The sequence below is a fragment of the Rhinopithecus roxellana genome, chromosome 4, assembly GCF_007565055.1.
Source record: "Rhinopithecus roxellana isolate Shanxi Qingling chromosome 4, ASM756505v1, whole genome shotgun sequence".
In the NCBI taxonomy this organism is placed as follows: Eukaryota; Metazoa; Chordata; class Mammalia; order Primates; family Cercopithecidae; genus Rhinopithecus; species Rhinopithecus roxellana.
Genome location: NC_044552.1, coordinates 134,489,684 through 134,501,929, shown reverse-complemented (window position 1 = coordinate 134,501,929; position 12,246 = coordinate 134,489,684).

Genomic DNA, 12,246 nt, shown 5'->3' with positions numbered 1-12,246 from the left:
GTATTTTCATTAGCCACTAACCTTGCCTGATATAGTATGGGGGTTGTAAATTGGCGTGAAAATTTAAAGCAGGTTCTTGTTGGTGCAAAGCACAAATTAGTTATAAATGGGGATGGTAGTTTTTTTCATTTTCAGTTGTCTCTGATGCAGCTTATATGAAATAATTGTTGTTCTGTTAACTGAATACCACTCTGTAATTGCAAAAAAAGAAAAAAAAGTTGCGGCTGTTTTGTTAACATTCTGAATGCTTCTAGGTAAATACATTTTTTTAAATTGGTATTGTTGTCCTTTTCATAGGTCTGAAATTTTTCTTCTTGAGGAGAAGCTAGTCTTTTGCTTTTGCCCATTTTGAATCACATGAATTATTACAGTGTTTATCCTTTCATATAGTTAGCTAGTAATAAGCTTTTGTCTACACACCCTGCATACCAGTAATGGGGGTAAAGTTAAGTTGAGATAGTTTTCATCCATAACTGAACATCCAAAATCTTGATCAGTTAAGAAATTTCACATAGCCCACTTACATTTACAAACTGAAGAGTAATCAATCTACTCAAAGCATGGGACTATTAGAATCAAACATTTTGAAAGTCTGTCCTTGAAGGACTAATAGAAAAATATGTCCTAACCTTAACATGAGGACTCTATTCTTTAACTGCCATTACCATGCAATGGCAGTTAAAGTTTGCAGTTCCCACATTAAAGAAGACTTGAAAATGTATCCCCAAAAGCATGAGCTTAAAATACAAGACTGCCATATTAAATTTTTTGTTGACATTAATCTCAGTGAAGACTATGAAAATGCTGGCTGCAGATGTCTTTTCCCATTTATCTCAATATGGACTGCTCAGGAAACAAGACTTTCCATTACAAGTATTTTTAATTAATTGGGCCAGCTTTTAAAATGAAGATGCCACATTCAAAATAGGGTGTATTTTCGTATATTGTGGTTTGCCCCTTTATAAATCCAAGTAGATAGGAGGAAATAAGGCACTTAAACTTTGCATCTCAGTATGAATTATTCAATTTATTTGAATGATTTTTCTTTTTTTTTGAGACGGAGTCTCGCTCTGTCGCCCAGGCTGGAGTGCAGTGGCTGGATCTCGGCTCACTGCAAGCTCTGTCTCCCGGATTTACGCCATTGTCCTGCCTCAGCCTCCCGAGTAGCTGGGACTACAGGCGCCCGCCACCTCGCCCGGCTAGTTTTTTGTGTTTTGTAGTAGAGGTCTCGATCTCCTGACCTCGTGATCTGCCCGTCTCGGCCTCCCAAAGTGCTGGGATTACAAGCTTGAGCCACCGCGCCCGGCCTTGAATGATTTTTCTTTACAAAACAAACTCATTTATTAGTCATTATCTGCTTAGCAGTTTAGGGAACAATTTGGCAATTTTGTGGTTTTCGAGATTATCATTTTCTTAAAGTGCCAGTATTTTAAAATAGCATTCTTGTAATTTTACATGCTTTTGTGATGGAGTGCTGTTTTGTTATATACTTTTGACTTGGACTCTTTCCATTTGCATTTGTTTGTGTAATTTCAGGAGGAATACTGAACATCTGAGTCCCGGATGATACTAATAAACTAATAATTGCAGAGTTTTTTTTTTTTTTTTTTTTTTTTTTTTTAATAATGATTGAGCAAAGGGGAGGGGTTTTGAATTTTTCAGAGTTAATTTAGAAGATCTGGTGACTCATTAGATGTGGGGAAGAGTAGTATCAAATTTTGAGCCCGAGTGACATCAAAAATTATAATGATATCAATAGAATAACTCATTTACTCAATAGTTATCCCTCTAAGATAGCAAACAAAAGCATATTCAATCCTTGTGAGGAATTACAGGGTTTAGTGCCAACCTTAAATACCTAAAAATGCAGGAGTGTGGTCCCAATAATATCCCCATTTAGTTCACCAATCTTGTCCCTACAAAGACCAGAAAAATCATGGTGGATGTCAGTGGTATCATCGTCCCAGTCCAGTATATTCATGACCTCAAGAAAATAAAACCAGATGAGCAGAAATTGTCAGGTTGGTTGAAGGCTGTGGTAAGAAATATATTCTCCATAGAATGAGAGCTGAACCATGAAGACTTGGTTAAGTATTTAAGGATCCAGTAGTTCTGGTATGCCATGACGTCTCTTCTAAAGTACAGGACAGATTTTTGCATATTCCTCTACCACATGGTAAAGAAAATGCAATGCCTGACATGCTGCTAGGTCATTAAGACAACTTAATCCATACCAGAAATACAGTTCCGGCTCATACAATAAGTGAAATGAAATGCCTTTCAATTCACCAGCTTCAGTGGTTTCCAGAGCAAGAAAGGCTTTGAATCAGTCTCAGGCTGTGGCTTATGTAACAGTACCACTTGATTCATATAAACATTATCATGAAGAATACCCTATAATATTAACAGTATCTGAAGAAACATGCAGGAGTAGTTTTATAGCAAGTCCTATGTAGACTCCTCAGATTCTGAAGCAAGGCTGCATAATTTTTAGTGAAAAATTATATGCCTTTTGTAAAAAAGCACCTGATATGCTGCTGAGTCTCAGTGGAGAATTGGAATGCCTGACCATGGTTCATGATATGACCATGAGGCCATAATTGCCCATTTCTATCTGCATTCAGTCAACTTCAACAAGTCACTAGATTGAGAGGCCCAGCAGCAACCCATTATAACATGGAAGTTGTTAATCTTGGTTCAGACATAACCATGGCTGGAAGAAATAAAACAGTTGATCCCCATGTGACCCAGACATCCACCCTTCAATTTATGCCTATGACCACATGGGATACAGATCCCTTAAGACCAGCTGATAGGGAAGATGTGATGGTTAATATTGAGTGCCAACTTGATTGGATTGAAGGATTCAAGGTATTGTTCCTGGGTGTGTCTGTGAGGGTGTTGCCAAAGGAGATTAACATTTGAGTTAGTGGATTAGGAGAGGCAGCCCCACCCGTGATCTGAGTGGGCACCATCTACTCACCTGCCAGTGTGGTTAGTATAAAAACAGGCAGTGGAACGTGGAAGGACTAGACAGGCTGTGTCTTCTGGCCTCCGTCTTTCTCCTGTGCTGGATGCTTCCTGCCCTCGAACATCAGACTCCAAGTTCTTCAGCTTTTGGACTCTTGGACCTATACCAGTTGTTTGCCAGGGGCTCTTGGGCCTTCAGCCACAAACTGAAGGCTGCACCATCAGCTTCCCTAGTTTTGAGGTTTTGGAGCTTGGACTGGCTTCCTCGATCTTAGTTTGGAGACGGCCTATTGTGGGACTTCACCTTGTGATTGTGTGAGTCAATGCTCCTTAATAAACTCTCTTTTATATATATCTATCCTATTTATCCTGTCCCTCTAGATAACACTGACTAATACAGAAGGAAATTTTAAAGAGTTTGGTTCACAGATGGTTCAGTTCATTATGTGTGTGCAAGCTAAAAACTGAAGTTGCACTTTATTTCCACTCAGGGGTAGTTCTAAAAGACAGAAGTAAGAGGAAATCCTCCTCAAAGGCATTACGGATGGTGAATTTGATTGTCAGTTTTGGGCAGAAGGGTAGACAGCTGAGAGTACACTCATGAGTGAAAGCAATTGCTCTGGTTGTTTGGTCTGGCAACATGAAAAGAAAAGATTGGAAAACCAGAGACAAGGAGGTATGGAGTATAGGCATGTGGACTGATCTGCTGGTAAGGAATGAAGTGTACAACATCTCATTGTCTACCAGGTAGTATTCATCTCAGAAGAGGGATTCAATAACACAGTAAACAGCATGATTCTGCTAGTGGCCCTAGCCTAGCTTCTGCATCAGCTACCCCTGTGCTGACATAATGGGTGTCTGAATATGGTAGGTATGGTGGAAGAGATGGGGCCTAGGCATGGGCCCAACAGGCCAGGCTTATTCACCATAGCTGATAACTATACTGACACTGTTAAATATTTACTTCCCAGCCAATAAGCCCAACACACAATCACTGATTCAGCACCCCACTGGAAGAGATTTACCAGCCTTTTGCTGGCAAGTTTACTCCCTGGGGCCCCTTTTGCCATGAAAGGTGAAACAATTTATTTTGACTGGAACTGGCACAATTCTGAATATGGGTTTCCCTTTTCTATCCAGAGGTTCCCAGTTACCATCTCCTATGCAAGTGCTCAGTGTGCTTGTTCCACTAACTTAGGAGTCTAACATTGAATTACATTGATCAGGACAAGAAATCCAATGAACAGCTAAGGAGATGCAGAAATGGGCACAGGATCTTGAGAATCCTGACAGCCTATGAGAGTGATGAGATGGCCTATTGAATGCAAAGCTGAGACTCAGATTAGAGATGATACACTGCAAGCATGGACGGTTATCCTCCAGAATGAAGAGTACACTATCAATTACCATTCTAAAGTGGAGAGTCCTCAAATAATAAAATACAGGGTCTGGGAACTGGGGGACAGAAGTGTGAGCAGCTCTGATGACTGTTGCCTCTAGTGTCTTATTTGAGGAAATTGCTTTTCCCAACTTCACAACATCGAGTTACGTAGGTATAAACATTCTTACTCCCCCAAAAGGGAAAACTTACACCAGGAGACACAAGAGAACTGGTAAATTTTCTGTCATGGCCACCAACCAGGAACTTAATTAAGCTTTTTGGGCCAAGGGGCTGGCAAGCAAGTTAAGAAAGCCAGCATTATGTCAGGGATAATTGACTGTGATCATCAGGAAGAATTAAGGCTGCTGTTAATGTTGAGGGAAGAGAATATATGTGTTCCCCATGCGATCTAGTGACCCATATAGGTAACAATAAAAAGACAAGTGCAATAGAAACAGCCATAGAAGAACAAGGTGAGTGGAAGCTCAAGCCCCTCAGGTATATAGGAAGGCCACTTAGACCAACAGAATTACTAGCTAAGGGTGAGGAGAATAGAGAATGTACAGTAGAGGGAGATGACAATATTTAGTTACAGCCTTGAGAACAGCTGCTGTGATGGGGGATTGCCTCATTTACTTTCCTTTTCTAAGTTCCCCCCAGGGAAAGAGGCCCATTGGAATCCAGGTAGAACTACTCCCAGAGCTTATGTTGAAAAGTAGAACTAAAAGGCACAATGAGTAAATAGTGGATGATACCACATGTTACCCTATTTCTCCTCTTCAGAAATGAAGCACTTATGTCCCCGGTTGTGAATGCTATTTGCTGCCAGTCCTCAACTTCCCAGAACTGCACTCTCTGAGAATTGTCTTCTACTTAAGAGAGCTACTTCCTGTGAGTCCATGTGTCTTTTGTCGTTCCTGGGAACAGGCCTCCTCCAATGAAGCCTGTTCATTGGAGGAGTACAAAGGTCTAGCCTCTTGCTCCAACTTGGGATAACTCTGATGGACCATTCCAGCTTCAGATCCACTCATGGGGAATTCACATGAGATTTTTGCTGTCTAAGCATGGCTGCCTAATGCCTCCCATGAGAAATCTGATTATTTTCCTTTTTCCACAGGTGTTTTGCCAAAGATCCCTCCTTTAAACATGCAACATTTTAACTTCCACCTCAAAGTCTAATTCTCAGGGAAAATGACCTACAGCATCAGATGTCTAATGATGTTGAACATGTTTTCATGTACTTATTGCTAATGTATTTTTTGTGAAGTGTCATCAAATCTTGTCTTCTTTTAAAAATGTGTCTCTTGTTTCTCTTTTTTACTACTGTTTCATTGCAGTTTTTAAAAGATATTCTGGAAGCAGTTCCTTTATTATGTCCATATGTATTGTGAATAATTTCTTTTCTTAACGGTGAGTAGATGTTTTAAGTTTTAATGTTCAATTTATTAGTTTTTTATTTTATGATTACTTTTTGTGTGTGTCCTCTCTAAAAAATCTTTGCCCACCCTAAGGTGGGCGAAGATTTTACCTTAATATTTTTTCATAAAAAAATGCATAACTTTTGTATGTTGAGCATTGGGGGACTGAGGTACATTATTTTTTATTCATGTTGCAGCACCGTTTGTTGAAATGGCATTCTTTTTAAAATTAAATTGTCACAGGACTTTGTTGAAAATCAATTGACTTTTTATGCATGAGTCTATTAATGAACTCTCTTCTGCTCCACTGAACTATTTGTTTCATCATATTTTCATACTACATTGTTTTGATTACTGTAGCTTTATGGCAAGTCAACTTCCATTACTTTCTTCTTTAGTAAAGATTGTTTCAATGACTATGTCTTTTTAGCATTTTATATAACTTTTAGAATAGACACGTCCATTTTTAAAAGTTGAAATTTTGAATGAGATTGCATTAAACATACAGATCAGTTTGGGGAGAATTGATATCTTCATAACATTGTCTTTCAATCTATTAGCATTATATATCTCTTTATTTATTTAGATTTTATTTTCTCTCATGAATGTTTTATAGTTTTATGTTTAGAGTTTTCCACATTTTTTGTTAAACTTATATTTAATATTTTATTTTTATTATTATGCTACATTATTTTTTCAAAATCATTCTCCAATTGTTTGGCACTAGAAAATAGAGCTATACATGACTTTGTATATTGATATTTTACACTATGTCTTTGATAAATTCACCTTTAGACTTAGTCTTTTGGTTGTATATTACCTAGATTTTCTATTCAAATTTTGTCATCTGCAAATAAAAAAGTTTTACTTTTTAAAAAATTTTCATGATGTTTATACCTTTTAATTCCTTTACTACACTTCAGACTTTCTGAACAGTCTTGAAAGGGCATGATGAAATGGGACATTCTTGTCTTCTTCCTCAATTTATGTGGAAAATATCTAATCTTTTATCATGTAGTATCATCAGAACTTACATAAAGATTTGTAGATTTTTCTGAAGAACCCTTATCAGAATGTCACCTCCTATTTTTTGTTAGCTGATGGTTTGTCTCATGATTGGGTGTTGAGTTTTTTCTTTTTATTTTTTAACAAATGATCACGGAATTTTTCTCCTTTGTTCTAATAATATGGTGAATATCTATATATGTATATATAGATATAATTTGTTATATAAAACTTACTACTGTAAGGAACAATGAGTTCTAGACTTAGGATACTTTCAAATTATTCTCCAAGGTAGACTGTTAAATGCCATTCTGCTACAGGCAGCAGATTCGATGCACTCCAGCTCCTTGTTCATTCTGATCCATGTTAGCTCTATTTCAACTCAAACTTTAGTTCATGCATCAGACAATATTTGCTATATTTTAAGTGCAACAATATTTAATACAGTGATTGCACTTATGAACCTTCTGAAGGGTTGGAGAAGGGGCTCTTATCTGAATCTCCAGCATTGCTTCACAGGAAACACCACAGAACTGGTCTGCTGAGGAAGCTGCTACTACCAGCATATTTAAGACGCTGGGGAATCAGACAGCTGCTCTCCAATTGCTGCTTACCTCATTGCACCACTTTAGCCTTGATCTTAGGATCAGAAATCTGCTATGAATATTTATTCCAGTTCTATATCAACAAAATGAATGGCTTCTATGCAATGTTCTCTTTTCCTACTGAAATCACTCTCAATACAAGTTTTGAATAAGTGCACCTCATTTGTGAAAATAAAGTGTTAGCTTTCCAGCATCTGCAGTATAGGAATGAACACCAAAATAGGAACAGATGTTGGAAAATATAACTTGTCATACTCATTAGAAGAATGTACTCCAAAGCTTTAGCTGTCCCAACCAAAAGAGAAAAGAGTGTGTTTGGTAGAAATGTGGAAAAAGAGCAGTCTCCTGTCTTCTCTCAGTGGATAACTTTTCACCAAGAATCATGCTTTCGTGTTTTGTCTTTCTAGGGTTTTACTTGGAAGATTCTTTTTCTGTCAAGTACATACACTGGTATATATTTTAAATTTAAATTAAGGGCTATTAACTTAAACTTTGTTTTTTCTGGCTGAGAATGTTTTTAGAGACCATAATTTAAAAGGCTATAATATAAACACAGAAATAAATAATAACCTAGGTAACACAAACCTAGAATGCTGAGATCACAGTGCCTGCAGTAAGATGACTCACAATGCTTTATGTTTATCAGTTTGCAACAAACCTGTTTTTTTCCAAATAGTTCTGTCAAAATAGATCAATCAATAGCTTTATTAGACATCATCATTTGACAGAAGAGTATATTCTCTTTTTTTTTTTTTTTCAGAGACATGCTTTAAGGAAGTAAGGCTTAAGAACTAATAGATTTAGTTTTTTATTGTGAGGAATTATTACTCAAAAATAAGCAACACATCCTCCATAATATTTTATAATACCTTAAAAAATGAAGTATTGGAAATCATGTGGGATCAACAAAGGTAATTAACTTCAAGGATTTTAAATAACATGGAAATAAAATTACTAGATTTTATAAAGCAGGAACATATTAACTTACATGATAGACATCTCTCTATCTTGTGTTTTTCAGGATGAAATTGAGATTATGAAGCTCTTGAGGTGAGAACATTGGTCAACAATCGATAAAACTAATTATAATCTGTTTTCAACCTCTTCAGATTTGGGCCTTTTGCATCACATAATTGTGTTGAACTCAAAAAGAGTAAAGCAGTAGTTTTATTTTGATATGATTTATGGCATAAATAGCATGTACTTCAATAAAGCACTTAATGTTCTAAATATTCTTTAAAATATGTAAAAATATTTTCCAGGAGATCTCATTTTTACAGATGAAAAGTAGAATAAATAGAAACAGAGACATAAGAAATATTTTAGGAAGAAGAAAATATGTTTATCTTCATTTATTTGTATATGCTAGTATCCCCTTTAGTAATATTAATTATCCATAATAACAAAATAATGCCCCTAAAAACTAGGCTTGTTCTAGATGTATGAAGTCAGACATTGTTAAACATATGATTTTATTTTACAGCGTTAGTGAAGTTAGCAGATGCTCTTCTCACAAAACAAGTATTTCACTGCTTTTCTTTGCTGCCGTTGTTGCTATTAAAAGCTATTTGGAAGAAAAATTTTATCTTTCTATCCACCAGGTTTTTTTAAAGACCACTTTGTCACTATCATTTCATTAAATATATTAGAAAATTTTATTGGCATCATGAGAAGTGAAAAAAAAAAAAAACATTGATGTGAGATTTATCTTATTTTAACAGGTATAAAGAAGAAAACTTTCACAAATACCTTAGCGGCCCCAAATATTAAAGTATTCTCTCTAACTTCTCTCATATTTACCCCACTTCATCATCAGAACAACCCATAGCCTGCAATAAATGTAAAAAAGGGACAGACAAGGATATTTTTATAGGGAGTCTAAAGGATATTCTTTTTAATAATCACAATTTAGCACCACCAACTATGTCACAGTTCTGAAACATTCAGGAGCTGACATGTGTTTCAAAGGCTTTAAGTTCTTTCTATTTTATATGTCAGAAGGGAAATCTAGATTTCTATCAATGAGCTAGAAAAATTTATCTACAGAGAAATGTAAAGTGTTTGGTTTGTGTTATTTCTCCCTAAAGTAGGACTCTGATACAACCAATGTAAAAACAAGGAGGGGGGGACAAAATTTAAAAAAAAAATATTTTATGGCTCAGGGTTTAATATCAGCCTTCTATGTGGTTCAACATTAGTATCATCAATACATTCAAGTCCATGAACACTGTCTTTCTGTAGACCTCTTTTTCATTCCCAAAACTCACTTAATGAACGTAGCAATAATGGTGGTGTGAACAACAGGTAGTCAAATGAGATGTAGAACCTGACTTTGGAGGGATGTAGGGTCAGATGCTCAGCTTTTGAGGTTTCTTTGTTCACTTGCTTTAACCACCCTGACCACAGGCATCCTGTTTTCTCACTGAGGAGGAGGGCACTGCTCTGGTTGTATTACAGAGCAAAGTTTGGCCCACATTTTCAATGGGTGGAATCACTGTTTAGTACAAGGACAAGGTTCATGGGTGTGACTTTCTCTTCCTTTTCTCCCTTCTACAGGATGGAATAATAAGGGCCAGAGACTGCTCTTCCATGGAAAAATGTTGAGATGTCTCACAACCCTCAACCTCCACATGATCTACTTGGAATTAGTCAGTAGTGGTGATGTTGGTGCCACATTTCAACTTTTCATCTCTTACTCTATATCTATCTCTGGTTCTATCTCTTCAATGCTGGGTGAGTGTTCAGTTTTAAAAGACAGAGATATCTTTATGATCTGTTTGAGCTTGAAACTATTTAAGCCTGAAGTATTATAGGACGAAATTACATAGTAAAGTCAGGCACAGTAGTGTTCTATAGGTTGAGTTAATAATTCTCAAGCCTGAGATCATCTGGTGGCTTCTGAAAAATAGTATGTTTGAAGACCATATGCGGGGTGATAATTGTAGTCTGAGGGACAAGATTCAGAAAATCCTGGATTTCCTAGCTGTAATGTTTAATAGCCTTACAATTTCACCCCTTATTTTACATACCTCAGAGCGTTATTTTAAACCCTTTAGTTTTTATTCCTACATAGAACTCTTAAAGAACCTTGGCTTCTGGGTCAGAGAGTTAAGAAAGATAACAAAAGATTCAGAAGAAATAAAAAGCACCCTATGAAAGGATCAAAGAGTAAAGTATACGTATGAAGATGTATTACAAAACAATTATTTAGGTGTTGTCAAATTATAGAATTATCTTTCAAATGTAAATATGGATCTAGTGCTATAATTAATATTGGCAAGTCACTTTTAAGATGTCAAGCTTCAGTACTTAATTTCATAAAGGGCCTTTCAAATGATGATATTTACCTTATAAAGCAAACTAAGAGGGCTTTAGGATAAAGTTCAGAATGTGACTTACAAGGATGTCAATGAGAAATGCCTTTACACTGTTCCAAACATAGAATATCACATGAGTGTTTTGGTGAGAAATTTTGAATAACTTGGAGGATATACAAGTCCTGATACTCAGAAACAGTAGTTTTAATTGCGGTTTAAATTTTGGAGACTTTCCCAGCTATTCCAATACTTATTTAAAGTAAATATGATATGCATACACAGTGCAATATTGTTTTGGCCTGATTAAGCAGTGATAGCTTATACTGTCTAGATGTCATTAATAAGTTATTCCTCTTCTAAGTCCCCAAATTCAGCTACCCAAACATGTTACTTCTACCTCCAAATTGTCTTATTTTCTTTTAGATTTCTCATGCTAATGACTTATTATATTTTGTTTATGCCACTGCAAAAGCCATTTTTGCTTGCTAACTCTAGTTCCATTATCATTCAGAATTATCTTAAATAAATACAATTTGTATTTTAGGCCTTTTTTCTTTTGTAATTGAAGCCAAGCAAGCCAGAAACAGAAAGAGGAGTACACTTAATCCATATTAGGAACTGCAGCTCAAAAAGACATGCCGCTGAATTGTAATCGAGGAGATAAGAAAAAGAAAGTAGAATTTAGGTGAATAGTATCTTTAATTAATATGGAAGAGTCTGGAACATAAGCTGTTTAGGGGCAGGAGAGATGGAGATATTGAATAAAATAGAAGACAGAATTCAGAAATGTACGTGCCTACTCAACATTTGAAAGTTTATGTTAGAATGCAGGAAAGAGGTTTTTACGACTAGTCAATGGAAATCATTCCTTTGCAGTTATCTCTTTGGCAATGTGTTTGTGATAATGTCAGTTTTAGAAGAGTCAAACAGAGATTCATCGAGAAAATAACTAGTTTGTTTGTTTCAGTTTTGTTTTTGGTGTGACGAGGTGATATCTGAGCCATCTTCTCTACCCTAATTTTTTTAGATGCATTATGTTACTATAACTTCTCACCTGTTTAAAGTACTTCTCCGTTCTTCACTTACTTTTGCTTAATATAGATGATTATTAAAAAACCTGAGGTGTGAGTGTTTTTATACCATTAGAAAGGTGAGAAACCCCATTTAACACTTCTGCTGTAGCCTTCTGATTACACCTAGAAAATTGCTGGATTGCTGCTATCTTACAAATTGGTGAATGGGATCGGGTATACAAACAGAAGGATTATTATTTGTTTCCCAAATAAGTGAATGACATGTTGGTTTAAATGATATGCAAGCAATGTAAAGTAGTTGAAGCAGCTTCCCCAGAATATTGAACATTGCAGGGCTTATTCTGTCAGCTAAACTGAAATTGTTTCAGGAGGCAACTTCAAAGGTGAGCCCCAAGGACCTCTCCTAGTTATCCCACAAGCAGTATTATTAAATAACTCAACAGAATATTTCCTTTGTTCTATCATTCTTTAAATTAAAGCTAAATAGTAGTGGGACTTTATACAACCATATTGCAT